At 37.0% G+C, this 22,755-nt stretch overlaps 1 protein-coding gene across 1 annotated transcript in view; it reads right to left on the minus strand.

Moving 5' to 3' along the window:
• Nucleotides 1-22,755, minus strand: part of Atf2 (activating transcription factor 2) — a 73,765-nt gene extending 51,010 nt beyond the window's left edge. The window contains 3 exon segments of the mRNA XM_052182720.1: nucleotides 2,014-2,089; nucleotides 9,932-10,025; nucleotides 22,600-22,755. The gene's annotated coding sequence lies outside the window, so the exon portion shown is untranslated.

Here is a 22,755-nt window from a genome sequence, read left to right on the forward strand (position 1 = left end):
GACATGTTGTATATGGGCTTCATTTTTCTACATTCTTTGAAAGTTTTTAAAGCTATGTTGAACCAAGAAAAAATCCAAAACCCACAAATCCTACCTTTCGCAATCTCGCATAACACAATCAAATCAATTCAAAGAGATAGTTAGAACAATAATGGTAGCAAGCTTCATGGGTTTTCTTTCTTTTAAAAAGGCTTATTTTTACTTCATAATTATAAGTCTTTTTCCTGCATGTATGCGTACTGCTTGTGTGTGATGCCTACAGATAGCAGAAGAGAGCACCAAAGCCCCTCGAGTTATATACAGTTGCGAGTGGCCATCTAGATGCTGGAAACAAAACCTGGATGATCCTGTATAAGAACAGCAAATACTCAACTGCTGAGTCATCTCTCTAGCACCAAAAGTTTCTTTAAAAAATTTTTAAATCTGAGAAGTTTACATACCATCAAAGGACTATTTATTTAAAAATCACAAAATTTAGGGAGAGAATTCAAAGCAAGCAAGCTAGAACTACATAGTGAGACCCTGTATCAAAACACTACCACAAGACTGGGAGAAAGATAATGGGACATTTACAGTGTTTAGATCAAACTGACAAAAACACATTGGATGAACAACAAAGTTGAAATAGCATAGTATGAAGTTTACATTTAAACAAAATTCTTCACATACATCTAACATATGCTTATAAAGATTTTATGATAATTCTAGATGCAGGTCTAGACAATACTAAAAATTGATGGAGCTCATGATTCAAGACAGTAATTTGGACATGAGTTAACTTAACCTAAAAATTGTGTCCTCAACACAAAAGCTAATTTCCTGAGACCAGGGCTTATAAGGTCATTCAACCGTTGAATTGACCCAGTGGAATTTGCGCTGTTAACTGAACCTGCCACAAGCATTAAAGCTGGGGAAAACAAAACAGAACAACAACAACAATCACACACACACACACATACACACACACACATACACACACACACACAGGCTCCGAGAGTTTCCACCTGAAAAGTACCCATCCTCCTCTCTACCTCCCACAGTCCCTCCTGCAATACTTGAGCCAGTGGCTTGGATGGACAAACTGATAGAACTTTGTAATTGGAAAAAAGGGTTTTTTCCCTCCAATTTCAGGAATTAGCACCTCTAATGCAGAATAGTCTGCCTGTATATATTGAAAGAAGGACTTTTTAAGCTTAAATGACTTACTAACAAACAATTTTGATCCTAATTAAAATACAACTATAAAATAATATATCTGGATCAAGATTACTTTCCTGCTTCAGAAGTTCCACTTAAAGATCCAAGTGAATCCCTTTAACAACTTGTAACATCTTTTAAAGCAGGGCACTGGTATGACCTAATGATCCTAGTACCTGGGAAGCTGAACCAAGAGGACTTGAGTATATAGCATTTTTTTTTAAAAAAAAAAGATTTATTTATTTTATGTTTATGAGTACACTGTAGCTCACCTCCAGACCGTAGCTGTCTTCAGACACACCAGAAGATGGCATCAAATCCCATTACAGATGGTTGTAAGCTACCATGTGGTTTCTGGAAATTGAACTCATGACCTCTAAAAGAATAGTCAGTGCTTTTAACTGCTGAGCCATCTCTCCAGCCAGCGTATATGGTATTTTTTAAGGGTTGCTTTTTGAACACTTCCTCACATCTTCTATCATCAAGAATTCGTTTTAGAAGACATTAAAATCATAAAATATGTATTTGGATGACCTTTTGTTTTGTTTTGTTTTTGGAGACAGGGTATTGCTATGTAGCACAGTCCTTGATCTTGCAGTGGTTCTATCTATTTAATGGGATTATAGACCTGTACCATTACACCAGTTATTTTAATGTTCTTAACTTGATAATTTAAAAACAAGTACCAACTGAAAACTAATTAAGAGGCTTCAGATTTAGGGAAAAAGGATTTGAATAGGAATCTAGTAAATACAATCTATGAAAAATAAGTTTCTTAACTTGAAATAATATGAAACATGGTGTATATGCACTTACCTAGCAGAATTTACATGCAACTTGAATTTCATTAAGTTAAACAATTTATCATGTCCTCTGTTTCATGGCAAAGACACTGAAAAACAAAAATGGTTTCATACTGTTACAAACAGCCTTGAAACACTTCTTGAAATGCATTATTTTTTTGCAAATGAAAGCACTCAACCAAATGAAATCAACATGACTTAATACAAAAATCAAGAATCTTTATAATGATAAAGTACTTTTGAAATATAAAAATTCACATAAATGAATTAATTAGACATATTAATCCATCTAGCTCCATCAAAGAGTTAAGAAAGGAAAAAGTATTTAATTTAGCCCTTAGGGCATGGTTAGCCAGCAGTCATTAAAACAGAAATTTTTTTCATACCTTTGAAGTCTGAAAAGAAAAGCCTAAAGGGAGGCTGAGGCAGGAGGATTGTAACTATCCCTGGGCTACACAGAAATACCTTGTTACATACACACAAAAAAAGAAATTCTCACTCTTTCTGTACTTCCAAAGTTCTACTTAGAAATCTTTTAATTAAAAGAGAAAAAAAAAAAGGAAAAGAAAAGAAAGTTGACCTGACATCACATTCTCAGCAGATTTCATAAAATTTATTTATTCTTGAAATAAATATAAATTCTCTATAAATTTTTCTCTTCGCTAACGTTACCACTTACTTATTTAATGTTAGCTTAAATATAAGCAAATCATATTGAAACTAGCAATGTTAAAGCACCTTTTAATAAAATCTACCAACTCTTCAGCCAGGCCAAGGTGGCACACACCTTTAATTCCAGCACTTGGGGAAACAGAGGTAAGTGGATCTCTGAGTTCTAGAACAGCCTGGTCTACAAAGCAAGTTTCAGGACAGTCAGGGCTACAAAAACAAACCCTGTCTCGGGGTAGTATAAGGAAGGGAAACTGCAGTCAGGATACAAAATAAGAAAGAATTTTTAAAACGTTTTAAAAATCTGTCAATTCTTTACATGTATGTAACACGTGCATGCAGATGTATGTGAATGTACAGACACTTTGCGTGTCTTATTTTTTTTTGAAATAGGTCCTGTCACTGACCTTGAAACTGAGCTCAGAACCATTTACTGGCTAGGCTGGCTGGCCATGAACTTTAGGGATCAACTCTTCTCTGTGCCCACCCAATTGATCCCCAGTGCTAGGGTTAGAAGTATGCTCCTACTTTTACTAAAGGTACTTTACTGACTGAGCCATCTCCCCATCCCAACTCTTCCTTTCCTGTCTTCTGTTAAAGACAGTAAACAGTATTCTCATGTCAAATAAATTAGTGGTGTAAAAGAAAGCCTATATTTTTCATAATTATTGTATTCAATGTCTTGCTCAAAAAAAAAAAAAAAAAAAAAGATAATTCCATGCAGAACGTTGAGTCCTGGAGCAAAGACTATCCAGCTTAAGAGATGGGAAGAACAAACTGTCTTCCTTTACCCCAGGTAAAACTAATAAAGTTCTATTTCTCTACTCAAATCCAACTGTACAATGGTGTCTATGAAGAGAGGAAGAACACTAGAATAATCCAAAGAACATCTCACCATGCCTCTGTCATTACCAACAGAATGTAAGCTCAGGTGAGGGCAAGACAGTTATCTCTGGGTTAGCTACCTAAGGCAATGCCTCACTCAGTAAAATACAAGAAACATGCAAATATTAGTTATATTCAGACAAATTGATAGCTCTAAAGATACTTCTTAAGAAACTGACCCTTGGTACCTCCAGTGCCACTGTTTTCCTCCAAATAAGTTCCTTACCTACATAGCTACTTTCCTAGCCAACTGACATGAATACTCATTTTCTTTTATTACTATTATGTAACACCTAGTAGAGGTTTCTATAAATACTTTAGTTCAAGCATCTACATACAGAAATGCTAACATTTCCACTAAGAGATTCTAAGTGTTATCTCTTTGATAATCTAAGTGAATATCAAACTTCTAAATCGAGGTTCATCATGTTTTCACAGCAAGGTAGAAAATATCTTTATATAACAAGCTGCCAAGGGAGCTTATAAATGGCTTGTGAAGTGCATGACTTGAAGTTCAAAATTATGAAGAATCCAAAATATAGTATTCTCAGTCCTAAGAAAATTGTAAATAGTTTCATTCTGATGCTTCGGTACTGGTGAAGACACAAATACCTGGTACTTATGGTGTAGGTCAGTGATTAACCATACCAAGTAGCAAAGAACTATGTTTAAGGTTTTTTTATGTTAACCAAATGTTACGTGAGAAAGACAGTAATCCCAACAGATCTTAAATCTAAGAATGAACAGACTATTTTCAGAGTTTAAGCTTTAACTTAATCATAGTATGGTTTGATAAAAGGGGATAGCTATAATATACTTTTGAGAGTAAAGTAAAAAATAAGTTCAATGATTTGCTCACCATAAGCACTCAAATGGAAGTCACTGCCTTTTTTCTTTAGAACAAAAGCAAGATGTAGTAGAGATGGTTTCAGTGATAGAGTGGTATTATTTCAGATTCCAATCAATCATTTTTGTTACAGAGATTCTAATTTTCCAGACCAGCAATAACTTAAAGAATACTTTATACAAATTTATAGCTACTAAAATATATAAAGCAATATAGTATCAAAAGAAAAGATTTTATAAGCACTTAGTAACTCTATATTAAGAACTCATTAAAATTTCCCATTGATATATTTCTAAGATATTCTATATGTGAAAACATGAAGTCTCACTTTAGTCCCATCTGACTGATGGAGAAATTGGTATAAAGCTAGCTATTGTGTGGTATAAAGCTAGCTATTGTGGTTTATGCAGGAAGAACATCTTGAGTTTAAAGTCAGCTTGGGCTACACAGTGAGTTCTAGGTCAACCTGGACAACAGTTTAAGACTTGTTTCAAAACAACATCCAAACAAAACCAGTCAAAAACTGTGGTTTAGGTTGGAGTAAGGTCTATAATCTTACCCCTTGCTCAATGGTTCAGTATACCATAGATTGAGAGCTAAAGTATATTAACCAACCCTGTCACTGAACTGTTGAAATTTATTCATTCATCAACAGAAAATGGTGATTAAAGCTAAAATACTCACAAATATACGCTAAAATTAAAGCACCTTACCAGACCTAAATAACAAACTTCTTTGAGAATAAAAAATTTGAAATTATCCTATATACATCATTCAAAAAGAGCAAAACAAATACTTAAGGTTCACATCTTAATTGGTTTTTCTGAAGATCACATGTTCCTTCTGAAAATACATACTAAACTGCACCTGTTGAACTTAGTAAGAGAATTTAAATTTATTCCCACTAGAGCAAATATGTATGGAGGGGCATGCAAGAATCACCTAGAATATCAACATTTAACATTCAGAGATAACTGCTATCATGAGTCCACAGCAACATATATTTCAATCTTGTCAATTTATGAAAATATATAACTTAAAATCATATATTTTATAGCTTTAAAATATAATTACATAAATTTTGCCATAGTATTTAATAGTAATGATGGTAAATATTAAATGACATTTTCTTTTCTTTATTTTTTGAGATAGTATCTCACTATCTGCTTCTGGCTAGCCTGAAACTCGATCTGTAGACCATGGTCTTGAACTTTGAACAATTCTCTCACTCTGCCTTCCAAATCCTAGAATTACAGGCAGGAGCCACAATGCCTATCTTACATATCATTTTCAACAGCTATATTGTATCGAATAATATAGGTATATTTATTTAAGATGTGAGTTCAAAATTCTCTTGAATATAGATGATTATGGTGCGTATGTGCATGTGCAAGTGCCTGTGAGTTCATCAGGATTAACCCCAGGGATGTGTACATACTAAGCAAGTGCTCTACAACTGAGTTACACTCATAGCCATAGACTTTACTTATTATATGGATTTCAGACCATGTGTTCCAAGTTTAGTAGTCTTCTTAAATCTATTTTTAAACAATTTATCTGATGGTGTTTCTATCCCCAAAGTTCTGGAGATGGTCCGGGAAGACTACCAAAGGAAGTGATGTATGACTGAGCCTTCTCAAAGGAAAATACAAGCTAGTTGGTTATGGTATTTCATACAGAGGAAGTAACATACTTAGTCAAAATAAAACAGAAGCCTGAGTGGGCAAAGCCAGGCAAGACAGTAATACTCATCTGTAACCCTAATGATCCTATAGTGAGACAGGAGGCAGAAAGAAAGAACCATTAGAAGCTCATGGGCTGACTAGCCTTGCATTCCCAGTCTGTGTTGTGAGAGGGCATGGAGGGGGCATGGAGGGGGGTGAACCTTTATTTCAAACAAAGTAAAAGGCAAGGACCAACAACTGAAGTTGTCCTCTGATTTTCACATGAGGTGGTGGCATATGTGTATTCATCTTATGAACAAATGTGCCCATGTATGCACACATACATCACACACAGCACTACAACAACTACAACTACAACTACAACTACAACTACAACTACAACTACAACTACAACTACTACTACTACTACTACTACTACTACTACTACACTGAGATCTAAGATCTTCTGATGGCTGATGTATGGGGATTTCAGATTAAGTGAAACAATATAAACCAGAATAATCAAATGCTTAAGGTCTGTGCACCATTACCACAAAAAGAGGTAATAGAGAGATAGCTCAGTGGTTAAGAGCATTAACTGCTTTTCTAGTTCAATCCCAGGACTCACATAGCAGCTTACAACTGCCTGGAACTCCAGAATCCAACACCCTCACAGACATACATGCAGGCAAAACATCATTACACATAAAGTAAAAATTTATTTAAAAAACATTGAAAGAAAGCCCAGATTTTATTCTCACCCACCCATCTTACCTTTCTTTATGTTTACAAACTATGGACCTAGGACAAACTAAGAAAGTATTTCACAATTTCAAATGGCTGGGGATGGAGGAGTTGTCAAAGAATATGCAACAGATATCACATGTGGTCCTCAGAAAGACTAAAATACTGTAAGTGTACCTTTAAAGAAAACATTTATTCATCCTTGTAAAAAGTTGAATATATACAAACACACACATTGTTGTTGTTTTCTTTGCTATAGAGATCCATTTAAATAGTCCCGATGGCCTAGAACTTGCTACATAAAACAGGCAGGCTTTGAACTCAAGAGATCTACTTGCCTGTGCCTCCTGAGTGCTGAGATTAAAGGCATGCACCCCAAGGAATGACTCACTTTTTTTCTTTGACCTGTTGTAGAGAGAATCTCTTATAAGCATCACTTGTCAATAAAAAAGCCAGTGGTCAATGAACTGAGGCAGGAAATAAGAGATAGGACAGTGGTAGAAAGGATGATGTAACTAGCACTGGTAGATGAACTTGGAGAGATGCTGAGAGAGACAAGGAAAGATGAGAAGGAATAAGTGGAATGGGTCTGAAGGAGATGTAACCAAGTGATAGACATAGAAATAGTTTAAATGGTTACATAAGAGCTAGTCAGGGAATGAGCCAAAGCTTATGGCCTAGAATTTAATAATTAGTCTCGGACTTGTTGCTCTTAGGAATTAAGTGGCTGGGAGGAAAAAAATAGATTTATGTTTTTTACAAATGGTGCCCAACCTTGGAGGCATGTAATTCAAACTTTTTCACATTCAGTTGGTTTTGTTTTGTTTTTTTGTTTTTGTTTTTTGGATTTGGTTTTTTCAAGACAGGGTTTTTCTGTATAGCCCTGGCTGTACTGGAACTCACTCTGTAGACCAGGCTGGCCTCGAACTCAGAAATCCGCCTGCCTCTGCCTCCCAAGTGCTGGGATTACAGGTGTGCACCACCACTGCCTGGCTTTCATATTCAGGTTTTTTTTTTTTTTTTTTGGTTTTTTGGATTTGGTTTTTTCGAGACAGGGTTTCTCTATATAGTCCTGGCTGTCCTGGAACTCACTCTCTGTAGACCAGGCTGGCCTCGAACTCAGAAATCCACCTGCCTCTGCCTCCCAGAGTGCTGGGATTACAGGCATACGTCACCACCACCCGGCTCATATTCAGTTTGTAAGAGTCACTATTACAGGGAACTTATATGAATGGTAGAAAAGACTGAAGTTACAAAGGGTCTCCTGTAGCTTTCCTATGATGCCTGATCCTCCTGCCTCCCAAATGCTGGGATTATAGGAATGTACCACAACACCTAGCTTAAATTTAAAAAGGAAAAAAACCTTTCATTTTCAAGTAAGTGTATTATCTGTGTGTGGGCATAGTAGATGACCTCAGAGGTCAGAGGCAGTTTAACCTCTTAAAGCTGTAGTTACAAGCAGTTGTGAGCCAGCTGAGATATGGCCCAAGGGATCAAACTCCAACTCTAGAAGAACAGCTAAGCCATCTCCAGAATACAATGATTTAGACATAGACCCTTGTCCTCAGAGAATAAATTTTATGGAAAGTACTTCTAAAAAGATCATTAATCTACACATCAAAAAGCTTAAACTACAAGTAAGTGTATATAAAAGTTATCAAATGTTATCTCCTTTTATCATACTTGCTTTAAAATGTTATAAATTTTAAAACATTAAAATTTAATTGGGGGGGTGCTTACAAGACAGAGTTTCTCTGTGTAGCCCTGGCTGCCATGACTGTTCTGTAGACCAAGCTGGCCTCAAACTCAGAAATATACTTGCCTCCCCCTCCCAAGTGCTGGGACTAAAGATGTGCACCATCACTGCCCAACTGGTTTACTTTTAAAATGAATGTATATTCAGTTTCTCCTTAATTTGGCGAGTCAAAACTAGAGAAACTGTACATTTTTGCAATTTCTCTGATTTGAACCTCAACAAACACATAGATCAACGTATGCATCTTCATATATCAGACAATGCCTATCATTAATTCACCATGTCTAGAGAGATTCTGCATACCAGACTGCCTTCATTACACTGTTACTTTTCTTTCAATTTTTTTTAGGAACTACATAAACAGTAAATGGCCTGCATACAAAAATCACAATACTTCATTTCTCTAATACCTTTGGTGGTTGGCATGGACATGTTCAAAAATGTATGAGTGAGAAACTATGCAACTTCAACTTGATGTTTCTATATTGGCTGGCAACAATCATAAAAATAAGCTTTAGTAATTCCAAAGCAAATAGGTTTACACAGCTATAGAAAAATCAACTTTTTGTCCAAGGGATTCTGCAACCCACAAAACATTTCTAGATGAACTTGTTACTACAATTAAATTTTTTAGGTGAATTAGGACTTTTATTTTTGAACTCTTTGTTAAAAATCTAATCAAGTTTAAGGACTTTTGGATTAAGAAAAATTAAAGAATTTAAGTCTTCAGTGTGTTTTCACATCCTATCTCCAAAAGGCCATTTCTAAATTTACTAACCCTCCAGATCTGGCCCCCATCCCCACTGAACATTATCAATAGGTTACTAGTGTTTAAGAACTGATGCACAGAAACAGCTATTATTTTCATTAGAGACCAACTATTATGATATGGAAAGAACAATTTTACATTCAAAGCTTTACTCTGAGCGATGGCACAGTTGGTGAAGTGTTTTCTGCACAAACGTTAAGAGATCCTCCTAACTTATGTAAAAAAAAAAAAAAAAAAAAGGCTAATACTGAAGAAGTGGAGACAAGCAGGAGAGACCCTGGGACTTGGTGGTTAGTCAGTCTAGCTGAATCAGTAAATACCAGGTATAGGGACCCAGTGCTCTGAGTTGGATATAGAGTTCCTGGACAGCCAGAGCTACACAGGATACATAGAGACAATCAATCAATCAATCAATCAGTCAATCAATCAATCTCTCCCTCTCTCCCCCTTTCTCTTTCTCTCTTTCTCTTCTCTCTCTCTCTCTCTCTCTCTCTCTCTCTCTCTCTCTCTCTCTCTCTGTCTCTCTCACACACACACATACACACACAAGCATGCACACACGTGGGGGGGGGGGGGAAGAAGCTCAAATTCCCTTACCTTTGTAGTTGGTGGGCCATGAGTTTTACTGTTAACAGTAATCCCTAAGCTCTTGCTAAGCAAGCAATACTTCCCAAGTTGCCATCTAGTATCTCTAGAGAAAAGGAGAAAGCAGAAAATAAACTTATCCTGTTTAATATACATTTATATTTAAATCTTACCTATTTCTTTTATATAAAATTAAAATTTCTCCCAAAATATCAAATGTTTCAAAAAGATTTTCACCATATAGCCCCCAAATTGCCACACATTACCACCTCTAGATATAAAACAATTTTAAGGATTGAAGAAAGGCAATCGAACTATGATGAAAGGAAAGTAAGATTTTTAGCAGCATATACCTGAAGGACAGATAAAAAATGAAATGTCAGAGTTGAATCTAAAGCATCAAAACGTTTAGAGTGAAAAATTAATATTTTTAATGTTGTTGCCACACAATATGGGCCCTAGTTTAAGTGTACCTCTTACATGGAAATAGCTTGATGTTTCTCACATGCATCTTAGAATAGGATTCACTGAGAAAATTCAATCTTGTATTGTTTAGATATTTAATCATTTCATATCAACACAAGTATCCCAGAACCATGATCATAATGGCCTCAGGGCCCTCTGCTGCTGCTATTATCGTAATTCCCTTCCTTTAAAGGTATATAACAAATGCTAAAGTTCTAGTCATCACAGTTGTCAATCTGGCAGCAAGGGAAAGATAAATCAATAATGGCTTCTCTTTAGGGACTTTTCAGAAACTCCAAAGGAAAATTCTACTCAAATTCTATGGGACAGAACAGAAATTCTATAGTCACAACAGGCCAAAAATGGCAGGGAGGCTGTCCAGCTGAAAGTAAACTCTTTCAGGCAATCCACAAAACTTATAAATGATTGCACAGGGGCTGGAGAGATGGCTTAGCAGTTAAGAGCACTGACTGCTCTTCCAGAGGACCTGAGTTCAATTCCCAGCAACCACACAGTGGCTCATAGCCATCTCTAATGGGATATGATGCCCTCTACTGGTGTGTCTAAAGACAGGTACAGTGTACTTACATGCATAAAATAAATAAATCTTTAAAATAAATAAATAAATGATTGTACAGATCTGTTAAATAAGTACTAGATAAGGTGAGATAAGAACTTGGCTGAAGGTTCAGTTATCAACTATGTTAGGAAAAGTTAGTGATTTCCAAAGCATGATGTTCAAAAGGAAATACATGTTCCTGTACCTGGTGAATTAATCCTCATTATAAAACCACATAATCTGGGAGACTTTACTATTACAGACTATTGGAAAAAAAGAACACTTTCCTTTAGGATCAGTGAAGTTTTCTTAATGTTTAATAACTTAAAAGTGAAAGACCAGAAAATAGAAATTGTCTTATTTCAAAGCTGGAAGAAATTAGTTTTAAATGAAAAACTGTTCTTTATGGAAAAGGGGACTTGAAGGGAATATTTAGCTACACAAATGCAAAATATGGCTATGAAAGGAACAGCAATCCATTGGACAGTTTTGTGGATGGTCTATACGAACCTAGTCTTCAAAAGTACAATTAATTTATCTTTGCTCTTACATTGCCATATTTTAGTCAGAGTTTCTATTCCTGCACAAACATCATGACCAAGAAGCAAGTTGGGTAAGAAAGGGCTTATTCAGCTTACACTTCCACATTGCTATTCATCACCAAAGGAAGTCAGGACAACTCAAGCAGGTCAGGAAGCAGGAGCTGATGCAGAGGCCATGGAGGGATGCTTCTTACTGGCTTGCTTCCCCTGGCTTGCTCAGCCTGCTCTCTTATAGAACTCAAGAGCACCAGCCCAGGGATGGCACCACCCACAGTTGGCCTTCCTCCCTTGATCACTGATTGAGTGATCTTACAGCTGGATCTCATGGAGGCATTTCCTCACCTGAAGCTCCTTTCTCTGTTAACTCGAGCTTGTGTCAAATTGACACACAAAACCAGCCAGTACATCATAATTGTCCCTTCTTCCTCTATCACCTGCAGATTGGCCTTATAAATTGGCTTTGTGTGATGGTATTGAAAATATGCTCATGTATTTCAGGCAGAGATAGATTCTTGGAAACCATTTCGTTTTTCAAAGAAATGTTTATTTTTTTACAAGCATGGCTTTAGGTCTGCCTATCAGCACAGATGTTTATATTCTTATTTCAGGAGTTGGTCACAAAAAATCTAGAACTAGCATCTTGAAACACAGCAAGGCAATTGTCACTTAAAGCAACAAGGTTAATTAAGTTAAGCAGTCATACTTGTCCTTCACAGGTTGACTTATCCATAATCATCTAGACTTTGATAAACATTAAAAATAACACCTTTTATTAAAGTTTGGAAGGCACAGATGTAGGGAATTTCTCCTTCACCGATATTACCCACTTTCTGTATATTTCTTACACTTGGACATAAGTAACCTATGAGAAGAAGCAGTATCTCCAACAAACCTACCAGGACTGCCAACAGTAAGCACTCCATGGAAAGTCAAACACTACCAGAACACATACCCCATCTGACAGGCATCGTTGTTAAAGAGGAACCAATCTTAATCACAAACTCAAGAGCCTTATATATCCAAGAGAAGTCCTGAGTGGTATGTAGGTATGAAGATACTATGTAAGCAGGTTTGGGGCAACTTTACAAAGTCACAACCTTAAAAGGCTTTGTGTTAATAAGTGGTATATGAAAACTCTCCAAAGGATACTTAGTCTTCAACTTGCCTTTTTCCCTGAGTCCTCATTTTCATGCTTTTCAAAGATAAATGCCCCCTAGATTTCTCTCTTATCCCAAATCTGCCTGTATTCAATAATGTTTGGAATTCAGATAGCTCTGTCGTTGATAATAGAAACAATATTTTTTTATTTAATAACTACTTTGTCCACTTTTGGAATACTATCTGAAAACTCAGGATCCTGAGAGAATTCCATGAGAATGAAGAAATTTGAAAATTGATGTTAGGTGTGATGGTAGGAATGGTTCCCACAGACTCCTGTGTTTGAATGTGTAATTCACAGGGAGTGGCACTGTTGGAAGGTGTGGCCTTGTTGCAGGAAGTGTGTTACTATGGGGTGGGCTTTGAGGTCTTAGAAGTTCAATGTAGGCTTAGTAGCTCAGCTCATTTCTGCTGCCTTCAGATCACGATGTATTGTAAACAAATAAACAAGACCAGAAATTAAATCCTTAAAGTTTAAGGAGTTAATTTGTAGTAGATGAAATGGTCCCTAAAAAAATGTCCATAATCCAATTCCTGAAACCTGTGAATAGGTTCTATTAAAAGAAAGGGGAACTGTGCAGGTATATAGAAAACAGAATGTCTTCAGGCATCCATCCAGGTGAGCCAATCTAGAGTACACTGAGCCATTTGGAGTAAGACATTTATCCAAAAAGAGAAGTCAGCAGGATTAGAAAGAAATAGAAGACCGGCCAGGCGGTGGTGGCGCACGCCTGTAATTCCAGCACTCTGGGAAGCAGAGTTCGAGGCCAGCCAGGTCTACAGAGTGAGTTCCAGGACAGCCAGGGCTATACAGAGAGACCCTGTCTCCAAAAAACCAAAAGGGAAAGAAAGAAGGAAGGAAGGAAGGAAGGAAGGAAGGAAGGAAGGAAGGAAGGAAGGAAGGAAGGAGAGAGAGAGAGGGGGGAAAGGAAAGGAAAGGAAAGGAAAGGAAAGAGAAAAGAAAAGAAAAGAAAAGAAAAGAAAAGAAAAGAAAAGAAAAGAAAAGAAAAGAAAAGAAAAGAAAAGACCTGGATCTTCCACTGCCAGAGATGGCCACAAGAAAAGCACTTCAGCTTCCCCATATGAAGAGCAGCCCTGGGCAGGTGGGAAGCAACAGAAGAGGGAGGGCAAAGCCAACAAGGTGAGTGATCTTTCAAGTGGATTCTTCCCCAGAGACTTCAAATTGCACATAACACTGCCAACACATTGATTTTGGTCTTAGGATTCCAAACATACAATAAAATCTGGTCATCTGTGACAACATGATTGAACTAGAAATTACTTTAAAACACTTCATAATCTATATACACATTAAAATATCATACAGAATTTTATTATTAAATATTTTTAATTTTTATGATTTAAAGTGGAGGACTCCCAGAGGACCAGATGAGGCAATCTAAACTTCCTGACCTACAAAAATAACTTTGAACTATCTTAAGATGTTAAGTATATGATAATTTATAAATTGGTAATGGAAAATCTTTATAATGAACAAAAATGTTAAGGTACCAGGAGGATGGACTTGTGTTCTCTTACAATGTCATTCAGGGGAAGCAGAACCATACAAACAGGCAGAGAGTTTTCAGTGTTACAATTTCCTTATGACTTCACAGTTATCACAAAGTACAAGATAATCTTAGAACCACCCTGGGAACAACAAAATGTTGCTAACAAATCTAAATCTACAAGTCTAAAAACCTACAGCTATAACCTAAAAACAATGTATTACCCATTCAATATTAAAAGTATCTTTAAATTACCTTATTAGGAAAATTTAAATACTATGATTTTACAACAATTTGGCAATGAACTTTATGAGTATCAAAAATATTTAAAATAATGTGGCTGAGTGATTGTGATGCACTCCTTTAATCCTAGCACTCAGGAGGCAGCAGCAGGTGGATCCTTGAGTTCAAGGCCAACCTGCTTTACAGAGCAAGTTCCAGGACAGCCAGAGCTTCACAGAGAAACTCTGCCTTAAAAACAAACAGACAAACAAAAGCAAAAAAACCCACACCCTCCCCAAAATATTAATAATAGTAATAATAATGTATAAAATACAGACTAGGGAGGGCATGAACTCAAAGCACTATTAAATTTATGTAAGTTTGTAAGTTACACTGCATTTTACTTTGACTTTAAATACACATTTTCCTAAAGTACTAAGTCATACTTTATTTTTATGGCTAGAAACTGAACAGTACACATATAATGCCAAACTTTACTATGAGAGTTAAACTGGTCTTGGATTTGATATTATCCTTGCGTATAATAGATATGGAATGCTTAGTACATATATAGAAAGAAACTAAACTCCTCAAAAGTCAGAAATGTATTCCCAACCTCCATGAGGGAAGCAGTAGTTTTAAATTTTTTCTCTACTCACAACATATAACAGATGGTTTCCAGGCATATTGTCATCAACCTATACTGAAGCTTTGATATCAAAATTGATGAGAAGCAAAAAACAACACAAGAAATCAGTATTAAATAGTGAAATCCGCCCAGCATCATAATTTTTTTTAAAGTAATACTGGATACAATGTCTTTAATTCCAGCAGTAAGAAGACACAGAAAGGTAGACCTCTAGGAGGGGAAAGTCAGCCTGACTTACATAGTCAATTCCAGGCTAACCAGACATACATAGTGAGACCCTATCTCAAATAAAAACAACAACAACAAAAACAAAACAAAACAAATTAGGTTTTTTTTAAGTTAAATTTTAAATTATTCCCAGACCACTGATCCCTGGGTTAAGTAGGCAAGTTCAGGTTTCACAAAACTCACAGACTAATAGTGACAAATACGAAAACCATATTAAGGTTTACTAAAAACTTGGTTTTAGATTTGGTAGTAGAATAATTATATAATATCATGTTTACAATATTATTTTTGTTCAAAACATGTGAGTAAAATATACTTACTCTCTTCCCCTAACTAAAATTTTAGTTTTTTTTTTTAAATAGAATTTTTTGGGGTCAGGTGACCCTAAAAAGGGGTGATGGCATACCCCTTTAACCTCCACACTTGGGAGACAAAAGAAAAGAGAATCTCTCTAGTGAGTTCTAAGCCAGCCAAGGTTGTTTTTTGTTTCAGGAGGTAAAACCTTGAATGACCTAAAGTGGCCCAGAACTTGCTATGTCACCAAGAATAACAAACTTTAGCTCTGCCTGCCTCTACTTTCCCACTGCTGAGATTACATATCTATACTACAATGTCTGGTTTATACATACACACACCACCCACAAACAAACACTAAAAAAAATAGAGAGGAAGGAAGGAAGGAAGGAAGGAAGGAAGGAAGGAAGGAAGAAGGGAGGAAGGGAGAAGGAAAGAAAAGCAAGTTAGAATTACTCAGGAGCTAGAGAAATGGCTGTCAGCGTAGTTACTTGCATACAGACATGATGACCTGAGTTTGATCCCTGGTACCCACATAAAAGCCAGGCCAAGAATAGAAATGTCAATTTGTAACCACAGTACTTTAGGGAGAGGAATACGGGGAGGATCTCTAGAGCTCATTGGACAGCTAGCCTCACTGAATGAATGAGCTCCAGGTTTAGTAAGAGACCCCATTTCAAAAACTAATGTGAAGGATAGGCTAAGTGGGCAAAGGTGTTTGCTGTGTAAGCTTGACAACCTTAGTCTGAACCTTGTAACCCATGCAAAGGTGAAGCGTGCAGAGAGAAGCACGCCCACAGATACACATCATGCACAAAAAAATATACTCACAATAACAATAATAAATAAAAACTTTAAAAAGTAAGATAGAACTAATCCAGGCAAACACTCAAAATTTTGCCAGGCTTCCACACATGTAAATGTACAACCATACATACACACATGCACATACCCTCATAGATGTGCAGGAACACCATACACATATCTTTCTCTCCTCAATGTATATTCAAATTCAAGAAAGTGTCAGCCCAATCCAACCGATATCCATATTTCACCATTAAAACATATCTGATATGAGCTAGAAAGATGGTTCAGCAGTTAAGAACACTATCTACTCTTCCAGAAGTTCTGAGTTCAATTCCCAGCAACCACATGGTAGCTCACAACCATCTCTCCTGGGATCTGATACCCTCCTCTGGCATGCAAGTATACATACATGTAGACAGAGCACTCATATACATAATATAAATTAATCTTTTATAACACATTCCTGACAAATGATAAAAAAAAACACTAGCAACTTTTAACATGTGACTAAAAATAACATGGTTGATAGTATAACCATGTTAACTAAAGAATATTAGAACTGTCCTATTTTAATTTCATCCTAAGAAATGAAAAGTCTCATAGGATGTTGTTGAGATTAGTAAAAACAATGGCATAAATTTTTATAATCTCAAGATATGTATATGCTGCACTACAACATGAAAAGGTAAGTCTGACGTAGAAGACGAGTGCATAAAGAACAAAATAATATTCTCTGAAATGGGTTTATGGAAATCCTAACATAGTAAGTTCAACTACAAATTATAAATTCCTAGGGAAAAATCCAAATTTGTTACCAAAACTACCAAATAAATGATGGTTGTACTGTCTTCAAGTCACATCATAAGCATGCCTGGAGGGACTATAGGAGATGAGAATTTCTGAGTAAACTTTCAGAGTAAACACCATCACATGCACTGAATAAGCAACAAGTCCCTGATGCAGCTGTGAGCACTGACATACATTAATCAAATGAGTACAAGGTTAAGTGTTGTTCTCCTTAAAGAAAACTGAGACCAGTGGTAGAGCACACCTTTGATTCCAGCACTCCGGAGGCAGAGGCAGGTGGATCTCCAAGTTTGAGGCCAGCCTGGCCTACAGAGTGAGTTTCAAGACAACTAGGGTAACTCAGAGAAACCCTGTTGGCAGGCAGGAGGAAACTGAGGCACAAAAACCAAATAATTTGACTAAGCATAACACAGCTCAAAATTTGGGTGCTAATAACTACCCTAAAACTACATTCATTGTGCCAGAAGAATATATGAAAGAAAATTTAGTAGTAATTCCTTTAAAAAGTAATTAGTAATTCCTTGAAATCTGTAATTCAGAAAAGTGGCCCATAAATTAAAACTCATAAATTCAATGAGCAAAGTGTACAAAATTTAAGCAGTGATATCATTAGGCTATTGTAAGAGAAACAAAAGGGTAAATGGCAGAAAATATAAAATAAATATTTGTCGCAGTACATAAGTCATTGTTCATAACTATAAAATTATATGGTCAGCTAAATTATGATTTTCAAACTACTAAATAATATGTTTTTTTCCATTAATAACTCACAGCCAAGTAATTACATCATATTGAGAATCAGAACCACCAAATTAACAAAATGATGGCAAAGGTGAAGCCACTCACCCTAAAACATCAGTGTGAACCTACCTCTTTTTTGGGAGAAAGCAAAAGTCCTGGCAACTCCACAAATATTTATATCCTCTGATAAGTAATTTCATTGAGTTTACTGAATCAACTCAAAGGAAGAAAATGGTAGCAAATACTACTAAGTTTATACAACAGAAAAATACAGGACTGCACATATAGTGAAACAGTCTCAAAACAGAACAAAAACAAACAAAAAACATGTTCCTTAATTCAACGTTAAAATCAGAAAGGGAAAAAAAAGGAGAGCAAGCTACACAAGCAGATCCTGTGTTCAAAATTAAATAAACTTATTAGCTAGACAGGGTGGCTGATGACTGTAATCCCAGGACTTGGGAGGCTGATGAAAGACATGGGTCTGAGGCCATGGGTTCCAGCAGCCTGGATTACAGAGTGACATCCTATCTCAAATAAATAACGAAAATTTAAATCAATTTTTTCCATTTAGGCATTTAATATCAAGAAATTTATTAAGTGGCTTAAGTGACTTGGTTAACTGTACATAATCATCAAACATCACAAAACTTATATAATAGAAAACTATAATGTTAAAAAGGTAAAATTAAATGAGTAAAGATAGAAAACTGCACTTGATCTTAGCCAAAAGGCCGAGAAGTGATAAAGACAGAAAACTGGAACAAAAGGTTCTAACTAAACATGTTAGAGAACATAAAGTGGTGCATGCCTTAACTAACTCACTGGAACTAAGGAGGCAGAGGCAAGCAGATCTCTGAGTCTGAGGCTATGTGGTCTACATAGTGAGTTCCAAAACAACCAGGGCTACACAGAGAAACCCTGTCTCAAACAAACAAAAACAACAAAGTAACAAAACAAAACAAACAAAAAAAGGTAAGAAAAAATAGCAAAAGGTATGGATGAATATAAGCATATACTACTAAAATTAACTCAAGTCCATTTACTAATTTGCCACGTACAATTATTCTGTTTCTCTAAGAACCTTCTCAAGGATCACAAGTCACTCACTACTATATTTCAAGTGTGTGGTGTTTTTTTTTTTTTTAAACTTCTTGGGAAATTAAATTTAAATTAAATTAAATTAATTTAGGGAAAGGTTGACAATTGCCAGTTAAGATATGGAGCCTAGTAAATATACCTACACCCTCAAGATACAGTCACATCCCTTTTGTCCCCCTACCCCAAAGGAGCAGGAAGAAGAGAAGAAATAGAAATAATAATTATATTTTAGAAGCATGGATATGGCTCAGTCAGCAAGGCATTTGCCAGGCAAACCTGACAACCTGAGTTCAATATCCATAACCCATGTAGGGTGGGAAAAAGAACTACCTCCATAAAGGTGTTCTGACCACCAAACCCAAGTTGTAGCATGTACACACCAATGCAAGCACATTATATACATATACCATAGCAAATAAAATGAATATTTAAATCCCTTTATGATTACCAAAAAGAACAAAGAAAGCATCATAGATTATCTTAAAATGAAAATTTACCAGTTTTAGGTTTATCAATAAAAAATTGAGAAAGCGGGCTGGAGAGATAGCTCAGCGGTTAAGAGCATTGACTGCTCTTCCAGAGGTCCTGAGTTCAATTCCCAGCAACCACATGGTGGCTCACAACCATCTGTAATGGGATCTGATGCACTCTTCTGGTGTGTGTCTGAAGACAGCTACAGTGTACTCATATAAATAATAATAAATAAATAATACTTAAAAAAATTGAGAAAGCATATACATCACATACACATATACTATACATTTCATATCTATATAATATGAAACACGTAATTACAATTACCAATGACCTCAAAGACTCATGAATTCTTCCATTTTCTATGAAATGATACCTTATTTTAACTTTGAGAAACATAACAAAGAAGGTGTTTTTCTGCAATCCCCACCCCGCCCCACAACAAAAACAGTTATAGTGACCACTATTTCATCAACATTAAGAGTTACATATACGGACAAATGAGATGGTCCAGTGGGTAAAGCACTTGTCACCGAACCTGATGACTAGGGTTCCATTCTCAGAACCCATGTGGTGGAAAGAGAACATTTACTCCTCAATGCTGTCCTTTAATCTCCATAAATATGCTATCATTCACACAGGCAAGAAAGCAGACAAGCAGATAGACACCCACAACTGTAAAAATAAAAACAAATTACATATAGAGATTTTGAGGATGTATACCTCAATAAAAAAGAGCACACCTTTAGTCCCAGTGCTTGGGAGGTAGAGGTAGGCAGAATCTCTGTGAGGTGGAGGCCAGCCTAGTCTACAAGCAAGTTCCAGGATAGCCAAACTAAAGAGAGAAACTGTATCTGGAAACAACAAAATAAAAAGAGCTTTCCTAGCATGGGCAGAAAAGCAAACAAAGGGCTAGAGATGGCTCTGCAGTTAAGAGTACCTTGTTCTTGCAGAGGAGCTGGGATGAATTCCCAGCACCAACATGGTGGTTCATAATAATCTGTAACTCTAGTTTTAGGGATTCAGGATTTAAGATGTCCTCTAAGGGCACTGCCCATAAATGGTGCACATACATATATGCAGGCAAAACACAAAAGTCAGTAAATCTTAAAAACAAACAAACAACATATTCTTTTCAGGCAAAATTTCAGTCTAAATAAAGAAATGCAAATATAAAATATTGATTATATAATGACAGGTGGTTTTGTAGGTTACAAGTTAATATAGGGAGTATTATATGTATTAGTTTTCACACAGACCAGTTGAATTATCCAATTATTTTCATTGACTTCTAATCAAGGAGGGTTCCAGTAAAAATTTTGCTTTAAATATGAAAGACGTACTTTTCTAAGGGCATTTCAATTAGAGTAACAAAAGAAAGTAATACCAGTTCACAGAAACACATATCATTTTGGAAGAGCCTAAGTAAAAAATGAGCGAAAACAGCACGTAAGCTAAAGCTAGATACCAGATCTAGCAATATAGTTAATTAGGAGAGTACAGATAAATAATTGAAATTCAAGTTTTCAAGATTTCTTAAAAATTAAAAAAAAACCCTAGATTTCTTGACTTAATGTTAGTCATGAAATATTTAGTAGATAGTATCATTTCAAAACAACATAGCTTTAAAATTTTAAATACCCATGAAAACATCTCTAACATCTCTCCAATTATTTACTAATGATTTTTAAGACCTAGAAGCTTAATCATTACTCAACTACCGATGGCCTTAAAGATCTATGTACTTCCTTTTCTTGGTTTATATAGCATGTTTTTAGCATACTCTACAAAATATTTCTGTATTTTTGAAAAAAAAATGATTGCAGGGATTCTTCAAATAGGTTTAGCCAACTTAAATACAAGACTCTTATTTCAGGAGGTCATCTAGAGTTAATTGTTTTAAAAGAAGCTTTTATAAAGTCTTACAACTTGGGTGCAAAGAGACCCAGGCCATTTGGAGCCTGAATAAGTAGTATTCCTGGAATGGTTATTACTTGACAATGGCCAAGGGTTAGGAATTCCTTCAAACAGGACAAAGTGAGCTCAGAATAGCCAGTGTTTAGTCAGATTTCAAATACAGCATTGCATGCATGTGGTGTGAGCATGTCCCTCTGTTTTAATCCCCAATAAACTGTGACTTCCACAAGGTAATCTAGGTATTAGTCAATGGGCCTGGGGTCTATCATGAGTAATCCCTTTTACTCCATTGTATTGGTGGTAGTTTTACTCGACCTCCTCAGTTCTAAGAGTCTCCATTAAATGAAGAGACAATGTTATATTCTACCTATGTGCATAAAAATAGTTCCCATCTCCTCCAAGGTCTGGCTCGATGAGCGAGCACCACGGGGAGACATAGACACACATCCCTCCCTACCTCTTCCTCGTCCCTGGGTAATAAAAGACACAGATTATTTCCCTACAAAAGCTCTGCAGAACACCCGTCGAAGTAAATGGGGGGGGGGGGGGTATAGCAGAATCAACCTGCACCCACACCTCAGCCCCGCCCCACCTGGAAAAGGGGGGGGGGGGGGTGGCGGGAGTGTGAGGGTGGCAGAAAGGACAGAAAAGGCCGAGACCACCAGCTCCCAGCTTCTCCATACCATCGGCTCCATCACGTTCCACCGAGGCCAGAGACCCCGGCCAGATTTTCAGTCAGGCTTCCCAATCCTTCACCGCACATCCCAAACCCTCTACCGCCCGAGTCCCCAGTGGGGAGCCCAGCGTGGGCCCTCTTGGCTGCCCGATCAAGGACTTGTGAGGCGGGGGTCTCCCCGTCAGATGGGCGGATCCGAAGGGCGCCCCGGGGACCTCTCAAGTGACCACACAAGAGGATAAGTCGGAGGGAGGGGTCTGAGAGGAGCCGTTATTCCTTTTCGCCCAGGCTTGGGAAAGCGCGCGAGGGAGGGGCCGGAGCCGCAGCGCGTTACCTAACGGTCCGGTCGGTCGGCCAGGCCAGAGGCGGCGGCGCGGCTGCAGCCGTCCGGAGGGTTGGGGTCCACAGCAGGGGCGCAAAAGGGGTGGGAGGCGGGGGGTGGGGACTACAGGCAGCGACGTCGCCATGTTAGCACCTTCTTCCTCTGTATCCCTACAACCTCCAAGCCTGTGGCCCTTTCACCATTACTCACCATTCCAGGTCACTAATTCATGGTCCTTTCAGCCACCCGCGAGCCCGGAGCCCAGCCGTGTTTACAAACTAGCCCCGGAGGAAAGGGCTGAATCGCACTTTAAAGGCCACGGGCTCCCACAGGCTTCCGTCCTCTCTCGCGAGATCCGACTGACAA

This window comes from Apodemus sylvaticus, chromosome 5, assembly GCF_947179515.1.
Source record: "Apodemus sylvaticus chromosome 5, mApoSyl1.1, whole genome shotgun sequence".
Taxonomy (NCBI): domain Eukaryota; kingdom Metazoa; phylum Chordata; class Mammalia; order Rodentia; family Muridae; genus Apodemus; species Apodemus sylvaticus.